Source organism: Delphinus delphis, chromosome 8 (genome assembly GCF_949987515.2).
Source record: "Delphinus delphis chromosome 8, mDelDel1.2, whole genome shotgun sequence".
Taxonomy (NCBI): domain Eukaryota; kingdom Metazoa; phylum Chordata; class Mammalia; order Artiodactyla; family Delphinidae; genus Delphinus; species Delphinus delphis.
Genome location: NC_082690.1, coordinates 60931422 through 60948708, shown reverse-complemented (window position 1 = coordinate 60948708; position 17287 = coordinate 60931422). Strand labels below are relative to the sequence as shown.

Below are 17287 nucleotides of genomic sequence, written 5' to 3'. Positions count from 1 at the left end.
TGTGGTTGGAGGTGCTTTAGAAAATATAACTAAGGAATCAAGTACATAAACATTAGATGGCTGACAAACTTTATACTTTAAGAACCAAGACCACCACCTTCTCAACCCTGAAATCTAAGACCTGACACTTGAAAAACACTCCAAAACACTCAAGAGCTAACTCCATGAAGAATAAAATCCAAATCCCTTAGCATGACACTTAAATGTTCTTTAAGATCCAACCATCAAACATCTTTTCCAGCCTCATCTCCAGCTCATTCCTCTAAAATATCTTCTATCTCAGGAACACTTTTCCCAGACATGCCAGGCATTTTCCAGGCTCTGTGCCTTTGCCCATGCTGTGACCTCCTCCATAATGCCCTTTCTAAAAACCGAAAAAGGTAAAAAACATTTTTCAAAAAAGGGAATTCCCTGGTGGTCCAGTGGTTGGGACTCTGTGCTCTCAGTGCCAAGGGCCCGGGTTTGAGCGAACTAGGATCCCACAAGCCACGTGGCACGGTCAAAAAAAAAACAAAAATCAAAAAAACCCAAAATGTCCTTTCTTCTGAACTTAAGGAATTCTAATTCACCCTTTGCAACCTAGCTCAAATGCTTTCTCCCTTCAGAAGCTCTCCTTGTTCCCCCCAATTCAGGAATAATTAATTGTTGTTTCCTCTATATGCTCCATACTGCTTGCTCCTCTACACACTTTACTTCATTCCTCCTTGGGTCAACGTTAGCTGCATATGTATTTCACTTGACTAATAAGCTCCTGAAGAGCAGAAACCATCTTATTCACCTATCAGCTCCGTTCCAGCACAATGCTTGCACACCGCAGGTGCTAAATAATGCTGCCCAACTGAAGGACAGCCAACTGGCCCTAATCTAGAGAATTCTTTCAGTGAGGCAGCCAGCGAAGCCAAACTGTCAAAGAGGACAATCCCTCTACTTTAAAGCCACATACCTAGCAAGAGTAACCAGCAGAAAATGTCATGGGCCTGCCACTTTAAGGGGACTGGCAAGCTGACTGTGTTTACACAATCCTAATTAAAACTAAAGGGCACTGAGGGAAAGAAGAGAAATAGGGAGATTAAGAGGTGTGGACTCTACAGATCACCTCCTCCTCTGTTTAGAGCCCAAATCTCCCAGCCTAGTACATAGCGAACTCACCAAGCAGCCTATTCTCTCCTTGCTGTCACTGTAGGATCTAAGTATTGAAAAGCAACTGATTAGGTCTCTCCAGCAACTGGCTCTGCTCTTAGGCATTTAATTTCTATTGTGGTTACATGGGGCTTTTTCTCTAAATGATTCCCACACTGCTCCAATCATTAAGAAAATCCCTTTAAAGAGAGGCTTGAAATTAACAACAGCAGGGAACAAAGTCTCTAACCCTTCTAAACCACAATATCCACACTGTCCATTTTGATGATATTCACCCCCACCTCCTTCAAACAATAGGTCCTACCAGGGAACGACTACCTCTCTCAAGATCAGCATGTCCTGTGATTGTTTTTCAGGAGAAAGCTCCCAGTGCCTGCTTCTCATTAAATAGCTGCTTCACGTTTGATCACTCAGCTGTGACTGCGAGTAGAGAGTACAGTCACTACAATTTAAGGACTAAAAAGGAATTCCACTCCTACCTCCCTAGTCTAATAGTCAAGCAGCTTAGAACAAACAGATAGCTCCCCACCTCAAACCTCCTTTGGCCTACCTGTTTTCAGATCTAGAACTCTTAGTATCTAACTCTTTCAATGAAGAAAAATGAAGAAAACATGGCCGTGAGAAAGAGAATCACAAAGTGACTTAGTGACAGAACCTTTTGATTAGGATGCTTAACGCCTTATTTTCTTGACTAGTTATCAACAAGACACCATTTCCAGGAACAAAGTCCAGGATACTACAGAGAGCCTAACTGAAATGCGTTCAAGACAGCCCCTCTGGGGCTTCCCTGGTGGCGCAGTGGTTGAGAATCTGTCTGCCAATGCAGGGGACACGGGTTCGAGCCCTGGTCTGGGGAAGATTCCACATGCCGCGGAGCAACTGGGCCCGTGAGCCACAATTACTGAGCCTGTGCGTCTGGAGCCTGTGCTCTGCAACAAAAGGCCGCGATATTGAGAGGCCCGCGCACCGCGATGAAGAGTGGCCCCTGCTTGCCACAACTAGAGAAAGCCCACGCACAGAAAGGAAGACCCGACACAGCCATAAATTAATTAATTAATTAATTTTTAAAAAAAGAGCCCCTCTGCTTCTCAAACTGCTGAGGAAAACAAATAAACAAACAACAGACAACAAACCAAGTAAGCTGATACATCATTTCTCCTACAAAAGACTGGAGCTACCAAATCATCTGCTTCAGCCACGCCACCTGGGAATCACCCTGATGCACTATGGTGTGCTGGTGAGCAGTGGCTGCTGCAGCCTGAGCAACTTGTGGCTGCTGAGTCTTCTGGAGCCGGGACTGCAGTGGCTCCTCAGCTACAATGTCCCATAGCAGCATGTTCCAACCTTTTTGACCCTCAGCACATTTGTGATTTGGGAGGACTACCACAAGAAAGGCTAATTTTCCCCGCCCACTATCTTGTCACTTTGACCTAGAAGCAGGCATACGCACAGGGACTAAAAAGGAAGTGATGCCCTTTTAAACAAACATTTCCAATCTTGTTGAATCAAGTGAAAACTGTAATCAAAATAGTCTCCTAAGATTTACAAGGCACTACTTTGGGAACTGCCTTTAAAGGCTACTCCATGCGAGACACACACAAAAATTAAATCTTATTATTTTACAGTCACACCTCATTCTTCACCAGAAAAGATACTGCCTTGCTTGTCTTTGGCTCACAACATCTTCTAGATGTTTCCAAAAACTGAATCTACCAAGCAAGAGTGAAGATTTGCTACCTCTGAGAATATTCAAAAGATTGGCTGAGAGGCCAAAGATGTTTTGAGCACTGGCAGCATCACCTGAGTAAACGTAAAGGCTGAGAACACGATTACTTCGAGGGGGACAAATTTACAAATACTCTAATTGTCCCAAAATTACAATGAAGGGGACAAGGTATGGGCAGTATATGTCACGTGTGTTAAAGATAAACTGTTATACTAATTTACAGCCACACATTACATAATCATAAATTTTGGCTCTGGAAGAAATCTTCAAGATCATATAATCTAAACTGCTCATGTTTACGTATAAGAAAACTATAGTCCACTGGGGTTAGGCAGTTTGTCCCTGGTCACACAGCTGGTTAGCAGTAATCAGGACTAGAAACCTAGTCACCCTGACTCCCAGCAAAAGCCACAAACACCCTAATCCATGCACCTCCCCCTTCCTGTTCCTCGCTGCTGTCTTTCAAAGGGGAGATAACTCAGGACACTAAAGCACAGCAAGAATGGTTTTGAAACCCAGTTTCTGAGAAATGATAGCTTAAGATCAGGACTTCTCTGCAGCGGCTCCTATGAGTATGAGCCATCGTTTAGTGCCTGGTTCACAAGAGTTCTGGGTAATCTACCTCACAACAGGGGTCAGTGAAACCCCCTAGACTCTCCTCCCACAGCTAGAAGAATATGTTTATTAAACATCTCTGCCCACCTCCTGCAGTAACCTGTTTACTTCAAGTAATTGAAAGAAGGTTACTTAGAAGAACCTGGATCAAGGAAAAAGAAAGCAGTAGAGATCCTGTTCGGGAAAAAGCTGACCTATGAAAAAGCAGAGAGAGGGTAGGAACCATCTTGACTTACCTCCTGGTGAACAGCTTTCTCAGGTTCGGACAAAGTGATCCCTGGCAATCTGGCTTATAATTAGCCTCCACCCAAGGAAGGGGCAAAGGGACAGGAATGCTGTTCATTCCCCCATCCCGCCGACTGTTGGTCAGCTGAGCCTCACATCATCCTGGGCAGCCCCAGCATTCTGTAGATCAGACAGCCACCGGAAGGGAAGCCACGCAGCCTAGTTCAATGGGGTGGGTCAGTGGCAGAGCAAGGAAGAGTCACCGGGGCAGAAAGTCTGGCCTCCTGTGGCAAGACAGCCAAACCACACCCCAACGTGGTCAGCACTGGGGAGGCTCTGCCGTACTAGGGCTCCAGTCTCTAAAGCAGGAAAGGTCCTTCCTCAGGAGGCTCCAGACCACTCACATTTCTAAGTGTGTCCCTCCTGCTCAAAAGCCTTCCGTGGTTTTCTTCCTAAAGCACCATATCTAAATCCCTTGGCTTAACTGTCCAAGCCCTCCACTATACAGCCTCAAGTCATTTATTCAACCTTATTTCCCACTGTTCCACAGTGTACACTCTGAGCTAATCAAGCCAGTCTTCCCATTTCTCTCTGCAGGAGCCAAGCCCTTTCTCATTTCCATGCCTTCAGTTATCCAGCAGCGGTAAATTCAAGCCCCTTCAGGGGTTAGGCAGGTAATAGAAATGAATGTTCCAGTGTGGCACATGGAAAAACGAGGAAGTGTTGCCCCCACCTAAAGGCATTCAAATGTTTTAATTCAAGTATTTATGCAATATTTCACTCTGAGCATCACAATAACATTTTAAAGAGTTACCAATACTCTTTCTAGCTTGCACGTAAGGAAACTTCCCTGAGGTTAGGCAGCTGTCAAAATGCTGAGCACAGTCTCTAGGCCTGTCTGAAACCAAAGCAAGAGCTCTAAACTATTAGGCTTCCCAGCAGTACAAACACCATGAAAGATACAGAGCTCTAAACTCTGGAGAGGAAATTCACTTTTCATGATATATAACCTTAGTAGTGGGATGAGAAGTCCAAATAGCAGCTTGTCTAACCATACTCCAACTGCCTCAAATTCTATCCATCTTCCAAACCCCATCTTCCTACTAAAGTCTCTCCTAGCACCTCCAGGTCCTACTGAATTCCCTCTTCTCTGATGGGGCTTACAGATTAGACAACATAACTGAGTGCTAAATTATGTACTGTCATGCAAAACTGAATACTGTTTGCATGTGTTTTCTAGCTTCACTAATCAAACTACTGTATTAACCTATATAGTTTTACCAAAAATGTTTAACCTGTATCTAGTCAAGAGGAAATAGTCATACAAATCCAAATTAAGAGACATTCTGCAAAAAGCTAACTTGAACTCTAAAGAATGTCAATGCTATGACAGATGAAAAGGCATTCAAGATTAAGGGATTTAAAAACTGTTCAAAGTTAAAGCAGAATAAAGGCTTGACAAAGTCGTGACAACTAACGCATGCATGATCCTTCAATGGATCCTGAACTGACAAAAAGTCTATGAAAGACATCATTGGAAAAATTAGAGCAATCTGAACAAGTACTGTATACCGGATGAATTGAATTTCTGAGTATAATTTTATTGTGGCTATGATAGGAAGATACTCTTATTTTTTTAGGAAATACTTGTGGAAATATTTAGGGATGAAGTAACATGATGTTTACATCTAACAGTCAAAAGGTTCAGAAAATGAAGGATAGAGACCAAAAATAGCAAACTGTTAACAATTAGTGAATCTTGGTGAAGAATATACAAGCATTTGTTACATTATTCTTGTTAAGTATCTGTAGGTTTGAACAGTTGGGGAGTAGGGAAATCCTGTATTATAAATACACTTGTTAAATATTCAGCTCTGTGAGAGGTATAATAGGCACTCATTATGATTTGCTCACTGCCTAAGGAAACTGGGCTTTGGGGGTCAGCAACCAGACAGAGTCCACTTTGCAGTCGTTCATGAGGGGTACCATGGCAAACTCTAAGGGAACAAGAGGTTTCCCTCAAACTCACATCGTCACGCCATAGGAAAGACAGAAAAGTAGGCAATCAACGCTATTGTTACCTCATCCCTCACTGAGATCATCCAGAAGTCAGGCACTTGACAAATGCCCCCTTACAGGGCAGAATGCAGTTGCTACCCACACACAGGACCAAGACCTTGGGTCACACTGTATTCACGTTGCCACAGGGCACCAAAAACTTGACAGCCTGCAAAGCAAGTGTCTCTAGCCAGTCACAGGAAGGCACCCAGGTGGTCAAATAAATAAGCCTGAAATACATGCACAGTCTTCACTCCTCACCAGACAAACCAGTCCTGAGCTGCAATAAGGCAGAAGAAATATGCAAGGCTGAATCACTGGCATTTCCTGCACTGGCTTCAAAGAAACTGGCCCTTAAAGAGGACAGAAAGGACAGCTGACACAGCTGCCAAGAGAGGCCTCAACCCAGAAGCATGCTGTGCAATATGCCCTCTCTCCCTTCTACAGCCACCAGATCATTTTACTTCTGCCAAGTGGCCCCTTATTAGGGTGACTGACTGCCCAAAGGCCAATCCTTAGCCTTGACTCTCTCCTCCCCTCATTGACAGCCAAGATTCTGCCCTTTCCAGACAGCTCCTCCCCCAATTTAGCAGAAAGAATAGTCAAAACTATTCCCCCCAAACCTCCATCAACTGAAGTAAGATCTCCAGAGGTGTAACATTCAGCTTTCTTCTCAAACCTACCATGTTTAGCATTTTTACCAAAGACAGAATGAAAACATGTAAGGTCTACTTGTTAAACTTTGGAATTGTAAACTGTGAAGAAAAGAAAATACAATGTTTTTAGATTTGATCCGGCAAAAAGATCTCAACAGCTTCAATGATACCAAAAATAGCCAATAAATAATTTAACAGGACTACACATAAAGCCCTGCATTTAGAATAAAAGAAATCAACCAAACTAACATGGGATGGTAAGGACCTGGTACAACAGTTCATATTAAAAATGTTGCCTTTGGGGGGAAAAAAAGGCTGCCTATGGTGGGAAGTGGAGGACAGGCTGTTACTCCAGACACTCCCCTGCGAACCATCAATCTGACAGACCTACCCAAAACATCAATGTGGCTCAGGTCATGTTAGTAGAAGACGACTCTGTGCCCCACCTCTGAAAAGCAAAGTCAGAGCACGTGCGAGAAAGAATGACAACCACTGTGGTGAAGGGTCTGAAAGTCATGTCATAGCAAATGTGAGGGGAGAACTACAGATGTTATGCCAGGGAAAACATGAAAACTTTTTTCAAACATATGCATGCTTGTCATGTAGACAAGGAGAAAGACTTACGTGTCCCCGTGCAAGAAGCCAAAACCAGAACTAGTTAGTACAAGTTAAAGGAGGATAGATTTTGGTTTGATGTAGGAAAGAACTTTCAGCACAATAAATAAGAATGTGCATTATGGAACCCAGAATGCTTGGATTAGAACACCAACCCTACCACTTACAAACTGTATGGCTTTGGGTAGATTAATTTATAGTAGAAATAATAGTACTTACCTCATAGAACTTTGGGAAGCAGTTCATGTAAAGTGCTTAGAACAGTATACGCTGAAAAAAAAGAAAGGCCTCTATTGCTATTACTAACTGTTGATATAATGGACCAGATAACCCGAAAAGATTCCTACTAAATATGCCTGGAAATGCTTAGAAAAATATAATAAAAATCCTTTTACACTTGCTAGTTAAGTTATTTTCTCTCAGCTCCACACCTACCCTGTTATGCTCTGCTCTGTGATGCTGGGGCTCGGACTCCACCAATACTATCTCACCTTTGCCAGCGGGCTCCCAGTTAGGTTCTGTCTACAGGGGGTGCTAAAGGGAAAATGGAAGGCAGGAAGAGGCTGCAAGGGATTTCCTTCTTCCTGTGGCTTGCTGTTTCTTGACAACAGCAGTTGATTCTTCCCTGCTTCTTTCTAAACTCCCTCTCAGAGGCACCAGCACCAGCAGGGCAGGGCTCAACCAAACCTGGCTCCTCCAGGCCCCTCCTGTGAGCTCCTGAGAAACCAGCAACGCCCTCTCCTCAGAGAATCAGGGTGCATGCAGTTCCATCAGATCCCTCCAGAATTCTAGGTTCTGACAACCCCTACCTTCTTCCCTTTGTTTTTCAGTCCTGGATGAGGCAGGTGCTTTATGCAGTTATTATATCAAAGTTACTTTAAGACTCCCTTTTTGCTCTTTCAGCCCTCCAACAAGGGATTAAACTAAACACCTTTACTGAATTCACTCTATTAAAATATCTGTGTGTGGTTTCTATTTTCCTGATAGGATCCTAACTTACACTAGATAAACTGAACTCACAAGAAAGTAGGAGAAATCCCAGGAAACAGAAAGAAAGAAGCTGAAAATTGGATTAGTGAGGCATAGCTGTCCCAGCAATGTAAGGAATTCGTGACCTCCTCATAGTCCAGGAGATCTTGAGCCCATAAAAAAAACCCTGAGATCTCTGTATAAAGGCTGGGATCCTCAGTAAAAAAGACAGACTAGGAAAAAAAAAAATCTGTCCACAGGGAAATAAGAGAGGTTGCCTTGCTCATCTAGTAAAGTGGGAGGAAAAAACTTTCTAGGAGGGCTTCCCTGGTGGCGCAGTGGTTGAGAGTCCACCTGCCAATGCAGGGGAGGCGGGTTCGTGCCCTGGTCTGGGAAGATCCCACATGCTGCGGAGCAGCTGGGCCCGTGAGCCATGGCCGCTGAGCCTGCGCGTCCGGAGCCTGTGCTCTGCAACCAGAGAGGCCACAACAGTGAGAGGCCCACATACCGCAAAAAAACAACAACAACAACAAAAACACAAAACTTTCTAGGAATTAATAACCATAGGTGCACACAAGAGGTGGATTTGGAGTTAAAAATTTATACTAAGTCTGTGGCCTGGAAATCTACAAGTACAGAAAAATTCCAGACATTTTACTCCCAGGTTGGGAACAGCCTTTAGTTCCCAGCAGGAGCAAATACAAAGTTGCTGCAGGAGATACACAAATGGCCAAAAGATGTTCAACATCATCAGGAAAATGCAAATTAAAACCACAATAACACTACACCTCCATGAGAAAGGCTAAAATTAAAAAGACTGACAATACCAAGTGTTGGTAAGAATATAAAGAAACTAGAGCCCTCAGATACTGCAATGGGAACATGAAACAGTACAGCCACTTTGGAAAACTGGTAATTTCTTAAAAATTTAAAGATAACATGCCATATGACCCAGCCATTTCACTCCGAAGAGTCAAGAAAATACATGTCCACTCAAAGATTTGTACATGAATGCTCACAACAATTTTATCACAACAGCCAAAAACTGGAAACAACCCCAATGTCCATCAACAGTAAATGATAAACAAAACTGTATGATATAGTCATATAACAGAATACTACTTAGGAACAGATAGTAACAAATTACTGATATATGTACTAAATAGATAAATTTGAAATGCATTACACTGCCTGAAAGAAAGCACACATAAAGGTACACTCTATATAATTTGACTTAGATAAAATTCTAGAAAATACAAATTAATCTATAGTGGTTCCTGGGGCCAAGGGAAAGGGAAAGATGAACTGTAAAGAGGCATAAGGAAACTTTTAGGAGTGATGGGAATGCTCTGTATCTTGATTGGGGCAGCTTTTTATAAATGTATAAATCTGTAAAAACTTTTTTTACTTTAAATAAAGCGTATTACAAATGCATAAATTATAATTAAGCAAAGCTGATTAAAATAAAAAAGCTGTTCTTGAGAGAACTGACCTCAACTCAAGCTACATAAGGCTATCATAGATAATACTCCTTTGAATATGAGCTCACAATCCAAAATTATAAAATACTTGAGGAAACAATCCATCATGACAAAGAGTCATTGAAACAAATGGCAAGATTACACTCGAAAAGCTTCAGAAAACTGAACAAACACAGGAAGTTAAATTTATTTAAAATTAATATAGATGAATTGAAAACACAGGACAAAAACAAGATACCATGAAAAACAAAGAGGCAGATTTGAAAATGAACCAAAGAGTACTTGAGGAAATGAAAAACTTAGCTAATGAAAATAAGAATTCAAAAAGTAAATTTGGGGCTTCCCTGGTGGCACAGTGGTTAAGAATCTGCCTGCCAATGCAGGGGACACGGGTTCGATCCCTGGTCCGGGAAGATCCCACATGCCACAGAGCAACTAAGCCCACGCGCCACAACTACCGAAGCCCATGTGCCTAGAGCCCATGCTCCAAAACAAGAGAAGCCACCGCAACGAGAAGCCCGTGCAACTCAACAAAGAGTAGCCCCCACTTGCCGCAACTAGAGAAAGCCCACGTGCAGCAACGCAGCCAAAAATAAATAAGTAAATATTTAAATTTATATGTTAAAAAAATAAATTAGTTCTAGCTTAAGAGTAATTAGTATGCTAGGAGATAGATTTAAGGAAATTATCTAGAGGTAACACAGAAAGAGAGAGACAGAAATCATGAAGAAAAGAATAAGAGATGTGGAGGTCAGAATTAACAATAGAAGGTTCAAGGTAAGTTAAATATGAGATCAGGGAGAGGCACTATTTAAAGAGGTATATGCCAATAAAATGGACAACCTAAGAGAAATGGACAAATTCTTAGAAATGTACAATCTCCCAAGACTGAATCAGGAAGAAATAGAAAATATAAATAGACCAATTCCCAGTAATAAAATTGAATCAGCAATTTAAAAAAACTGCCAATAGGGGCTTCCCTGGTGGCGCAGTGGTTGAGAGTCTGCCTGCCGATGCAGGGGACACGGGTTCGTGCCCCGGTCCAGGAGGATCCCACATGCCGCGGAGCGGCTGGGCCCGTGAGCCATGGCCGCTGAGCCTGCGCATCCGGAGCCTGTGCTCTGCAACAGGAGAGGCCACAGCAGTGAGAGGCCCGCGTACCTCAAAAAAAAACAAAAACAAAACAAAACAAAAAAACTGCCAATAAACAAAGGTGAAGGACCAGACGACTTCACAGGTGAATTCTACCAAACATTTAAAGAAGAGTTAACACCTATTCTTCTCAAACTATTCCAAAATAATTACAGAGAAAGGAATGCTTCCAAACATTTTCAAGGCCAGCATCACCACAACACCAAAACCAGACAAAGATATCACAAAGAAAGAAAATTACAGGCCAATATCACTTTATAGTTGTGAAAATCCTCAACAAAATATTAGCAAACCAAATTCAACAACACCATAAAAGGATCATGCACCATGATCAAGTGGTATTTATCCCAGGGATGCAAAGATGGTTCAATATCCACAAATCAATCAGTGTGATACACCACATTAACAAACTGAAGAATAAAAATCATCTAAATGAATGCAGAAAACACTTCTGACAATATTCAACATCCATTTATGATTTAAAAAAAAATAGCATCAAAGTGGGTCTAGATGGGACTTCCCTGGTGGCGCAGTGGTTAAGAATCTGCTTGCCAATGCAGGGGACATAGGTTCGATCCCTGGTCCAGGAATATCCCACGTGCCACGGAGCAACTAAGCCCGTGTGCCACAACTACTGAGCCTGCACTCTAGAGCCCGCGAGCCACAACTACTGAGCCTGCGTGCCACAACTACTGAAGCTCACGTGCCTAGAGCCCGTGCTCCGCAACAAGAGAAGCCACCGAAACGAGAAGACTGTGCAACACAACAAAGAGTAGCCCCTGCTCACCACAACTACAAAGTGCACGCGTAGCAACAAAGACCCAATGCAGCGAAAAATAGATAATTTTTTTAAATGACAAAAAAAAAGGTGGGTCTAGAGGGAACATCTCAACAAAATAAAGACCATGTATGACAAGCCCACAGCTAACATCATACTCAACAGTAAAAAGCTGAAGGCATTTCCTCTAAGATCAGGAACAAGACAGCATGCCCACTCTCACCACTTTTAGTCAACCTAGTATTGGAAGTCCTAGCCACAGCAATCAGGCAAGAAAAAGAAATAAAAAGAATCCAAATTGGGAAGGAAAAAGTAAAACTGTCACTGTTTGCAGATGACATGATACTACAGAAAATCCTAAAGGGGCCACCAAAAAAAATTAGAACTCATCAATGAATTCAGTAAAGTTGCAGAATACAAAATTAATATACAGAAATCTGTTGTGTTTCTATACACTAACAAAGAATTATCAAAAAGAGAAATTAAGAAAGCAATTTTATTTACAATTGCTTAAAAGGAATAAAATATGTAGTAATAAATCTAACTGAGGTAAAAGACCTGTACTAAGAAAAAGACAAGACGCTGATGAAAGAAATTAAAGATGATACTAACAAATGGAAAGATACACCATGCTAATGGATTGGAAGAATTAATACAGTTAAGTCCCCTACATACGAACAAGTTCCCTTCCAAGAGTGTAAGTCCAATTTGTTCCCAAGTCCAACAAAGTTAGCCTAGATGGCCAACTAACATAATTGGCTATATAGTATTGTACTATAATAGGTTTATAATACTTTTCACACAAATAATACATAAAAAACAAACACAAAAATTAAATTTTAATTTTACAGTAGAGTACCTTGAAATGTACAGTAGTACCAGCTACATCACTGCTGTTTTTATGCTTGCTTCTGGACACCCTGGGCTTGAAATAAAGATACTGTACTACTGTACTGTACAGGGTACTGTACAGAAAAGTACACAAAAGCAGAACCACTTGTAGAGGATGCATGCACGTGACAATGTATGCCAGACACGTGAACTACCTTATGTGATTGGACATTTGAATACATGTTCGCATCTTTGAAAGTTTGCAACTTGAAGGTTCATATGTAGAGGACTTACTGTATTGTTAAAATGACCATTCTAGCCTAAGGCATTCTACAAATTCGGTGCAATCCCTATCAAAATACCAAGGGAATTTTTCACAGAACTAGTACAAATAATTCTAAAATTTGTAATGGAAACACAAAAGACCCTGAATAGCCAAAACAATCCTGAAGAATAAAACTGAAGGTATCATGCTCCCTGATTTCAAACTATACTACAAAACTATACTAACCAAAACAGTACACCAAAACAGACACACAGGGGCTTCCCTGGTGGCGCAGTGGGTAAGAATCCATCTGCTAATGCAGTGAACATGGGTTCAAGCCCTGGTCCAGGAAGATCCCACATGCCGCGGAGCATCTAAGCCTGTGTGCCACAACTACTGAGCCTGTGCTCTAGAGCCCGTGTGCCACAACTACTGAGCCCACACACCACAACTACTGAAGCCCGCATGCCTAGAGCCCGTGCTCCGAAACAAAGAGAAGCCTCCGCAATGAGAAGCCCACGTACCGCAACAAAGACCCAATGCAGACAAAAATAAATTAATTAAATAAATAAATTTAAAAAAAAGACACACAGATCAATGGAACAGAATAGAGAATGCAGAAATGAACACACACTTACATGATCAATCAATCTACAACAAAGGAGATGAGACTATACAATGAGTAAAAGTCTCTTCAATAAATAGTATTAGGAAAACTGTACGGCTGTACATGCAAAAGATTCAAACTGGACTACTTTCTCCTTTCTCATACCATATACAAAAATAAATTCCAAATGAATGAAGACTTAAATGTAAGACCTGAAACCATAAACCTCTTAGAAGAAAACTCAAGCAGTGTGCTCTTTGACATCAGTCTTAGCAATATTTTTTTGGATATGTCTCTTCAGGCAAGGGAAACAAAAGCAAAAATAAACAAATGGGACTACATCAAACTAAAGAGCTTTTGTATAGCAATGGAAACTAGCAACAAAAAAGTGAAAAGAAGACCAAAACATGGTATGGGAGAAGCTATTCACAAACAATATATCTGACAAAGGGTTAATATCCAAAATATACAAAGAACTCATATAACTCAACATTAAAAAAAAAACCAAATTAAAAATTGGGCAGAGGACCTGAACATTTTTTTCAAAGAAGACAAACAGATGGCCAATGGCCACATGAAAAGATGCTCAACATCACTAATCATCAGGGAAATTCAAATTAAAACCACTATAAGATATCACCTCATACCTGTTAGAATGGCTATTATCAAAAAGACAACAAACAACAAGTCCTGGGGAGGATGTGGAGAAAAGGGAACCCTCTGGCACTGTTGGCAGAATGTAAACTGGTGCAGCCACTATGGAAAATAATATGGAAGTTCCTCAAAAAATTAAAACAGAACTACTATATGATCCAGCAATTCCACTCCTGGGTGTTTATCCAAAGAAAACAAAAACGAGGTGAAAAGATATATACACCCCTATGTTCATTGCAGCATTATTTATAATAGCCAAGATATGAAAGCAACCTAAATGCCCATGGATAGATGAATGGATAAAGAAGATGTGGTACATATATCTAATGGAATATTACTCAGCTATAAAAAAGAATGAAATCTTACCATTTGCGACAACACAGATGGACCTAGAGGGTACTAGGTAAGTGAAATAAGTCAGACAGAGAGAGACAAATACTGTACCATTTCAATTATATGTGAAATCTAAAAAACATAACAAAACAGAAAGAGTCACAGAGAACAAACAGGTAGTTGCTAGGGAAGCTGACTGGGGGGATGAAAAATAGGTGAGGGAGATTAAGAGATACAAACTTCCAGTTACAAAATAAGTGAGTCACGGGTATTAACTGTACAGTGTGAGGAATATAATCAGTAATGTAATATTTTTGTATAGTGACAGATGGAATAACTTTTTTGGTTTTTTTAAAAATTTATTTTATTTTTGGCTGCATTGGGTCTTTGTTGCTGCGCCCGGGCTTTCTCTAGTTGCAGCAAATGGGGGCTTCTCATTGCGGTGGCTTCTCTTGTTGCGGAGCACGAGGCTCTAGGCGCGCAGGCTTCAGTAGTTGTGGCTCGCGGGCCCTAGAGTGCAGGCTCAGTAGCTGTGGTGCATGGGCTTAGTTGCTCTGGGGCACGTAGGATCTTCCTGGACCAGGGCTTGAACCCGCGTCCCCTGCACTAGCAGGCGGATTCTTAACCACTGCACCACCAGGGAAGCCCGGAAAAACATTTTTTTTAAATAAAGAGGGGAATTTTTACAAAATTGAAAGGTATGAAATCTCAGATTGAGGCATCACTATAAGCCCCCAGTAGGATAAAATTAAATCCACACCATGTAATGAAACTGCAGAACACAAATGACAAAAAAAAATGATCTTAAAAAAAAACAGAGAAAAAGGCAGGTTACATACAATGAAATAATAGTTCAGTTGTGAGCACAGTTCTCAAGAGTAACAACAAAAAGCCAGAATTTCTGTAAAATGACATTTTCAAAGCACTGGGGAAAAAAATAATTGGAAGCCTAGTACGCAGCTAAACTATCAATCAAGACTGACAAGGAAATAACGATATTTTCCAACAGAGTATTTACCACTAACAGACCCTCACTAAGAAAACATCTGAAGGGGGAATTCCCCAGTGGTCCAGTGGTTAGGACTCCGCACTGCCACTGCAGGGAGCACAGGTTCGATCCCTGGTCAGGGAACTAAGATCCCGCATGCCGCTGGCATGGCCAAAAAAAACCCCAAAAAACAAAAAACTGAAGGATGTATTCATCTATTTGACACAAAAAGAAGGGATAAAACGCAAGAAAGAATAATGAAAAAACAAACAGTAAATGTATATGGGTAAAATGAAATAATCAGTGACAGCACAAAACAATTATTATTTATTAGAATTGTTCTAACATTAAGATGACTACCTTTGGAAGTGGTCTCATTCTTGGAAATGCTCATTTTGAGTCTGGACAATATGTTTCGATATGTTTAATGTAAACTGGGTAAGAGGCTGAAATAAATGACCCCTGACATACCTACTGACCATAGGGTTTTATCAATTAGACACAGCTGTCAAAACATTCCCTGATCAGCTCTGTTTATCCATCTGTGGCAGGGCTTTCCCCTATCTTAACAGTTCTAGAACTCAAGTTTTAGTTCAAGGCATTCTTCCCACTCCCATATTCCATAAATTAAAAAATGAACATTCTAAATAGAAATGTTCCCTATATGAGCTTTTGGTTAAGATCTTCTAGTTTGGGGGAGTACAGTTTGGGGCTTTAGACTGTAATTCAGGCTTTACAATTAGTCATCACTTGCTTGAACTTGGGCCAAGAAGAGAATACTTTGGCAGCTTTTACTAAGAAGTATGTTCCTCTTCCTCTGAAGGAGAAAAATAACCACAGGAACAGAGAGGGAGGGAACACATACATTCATCCCTGCTGGCTGAAAGATGCCTTACTTGATGTTAACATTCCCTCAAGGTTCCCATATATTCACAGCAGTAAAGATCTCCACAATGTAGAGCTCCAATTCCCTTCTCATCAAAGGTTTCTGCTCACCACACTTGATTATCCAGAACTTTAGAAACACATGACCAGACAACATGACCAGGCAACAGACCCCAGAGAAAGGTAAGCATGCGTTAAAGTAAGTACTATCACATTTTTCGAAGGCAGTGCCCTTCCAGGCAAGAGGACATAGTAAGAGGTTCAAAAGCCACTAAATACAGATGGAAAAGCCAGGCTCCTATCCCCTTTCAGCCCAAGTAAGCTCATTCATTTCAAAGCATACGTTAATGACCATGATACATTTCACACCCTGCATAGGCATGAGGATGGAGGTACAAAAGACACCGTCTCTATCTAGTAGGGGAGACAAACAAATACCAGATGAAAAGCGCTATCTCAGGGGTAAGCAAAAGAGGGCGCCCAGAAGAGGCAGCATCAACCCAGCTGGGCTCTCTTCCAACAAAAACCTTCACACAGTCACATCACTTATAGTCAAAAATGTTTACTCTCCAAGATGCTTCCAAGAAACAGCTTACCTGATTTCACCCTCAGAACCCCAGGAAAGTAGGTAAGGCAGGTAAATTCGTTGTTTACATCATAAGTGAAAAGTGAGGCTCAAAATAAACTGACTCGTTAGTCCAAGACAACCCGCACAGCCAACACAGCCCCTCCCCCCCACTTAAGCCCAACTCCACAAAAACCCCGGTATAGCCAACCACGCACTATCTATGCAACCCTGGCCAAGCTGAACATAAACCTCAGATGGCCCACCTGTAATAAAGTATAATAATGCTGTTAGGAATATTAAAAAGATCCATATAAAGGGTGTGGCACAATGTCTCAAACGTCGTTGGGGTTGAGAAAATGTTTATTACTACTACCACTATTGTTAACAATAATAGGCGAAGCCTTCCCACTACAGGAACCCTCCGCGACGAGCCTTTCAGGAACCCGCATTACCGGCACTCGCGTCGCCCTCTGACACGATTCCATGGACACGCCCCCAAACAGACCCTCCCCGCTAAGCACGCCCGGCACCTCCCCCTCGGACAAGGCCCTCTCCTCACAAACCTTACCCTAGATAGACTCTCCCCAGTCAGCCTCGGTTACGAAGGAGCCCTTCCGCTCACACCCGCCTCTCCAGCATCCCCCTTGGGCCCGGGCATCCCTGCGGGCGCCCAAACCACACGCCAGCAGCGGTTACCTGGCCCCGCTCTCCCGCTCCTACTCTGGCTTTCCCCGGATTGCG

At 41.8% G+C, this 17287-nt stretch overlaps 1 protein-coding gene across 1 annotated transcript in view; it reads right to left on the bottom strand.

Moving 5' to 3' along the window:
• NUMA1 (nuclear mitotic apparatus protein 1) overlaps positions 1 to 17144 on the bottom strand; it is a 73042-nt gene extending 55898 nt beyond the window's left edge. Inside the window, exon 1 of the mRNA XM_060018348.1 lies at positions 17115 to 17144. The gene's annotated coding sequence lies outside the window, so the exon portion shown is untranslated. The remainder of the gene's footprint in view (positions 1 to 17114) is intronic.
• Positions 17145 to 17287: the final 143 nt, after the last annotated feature.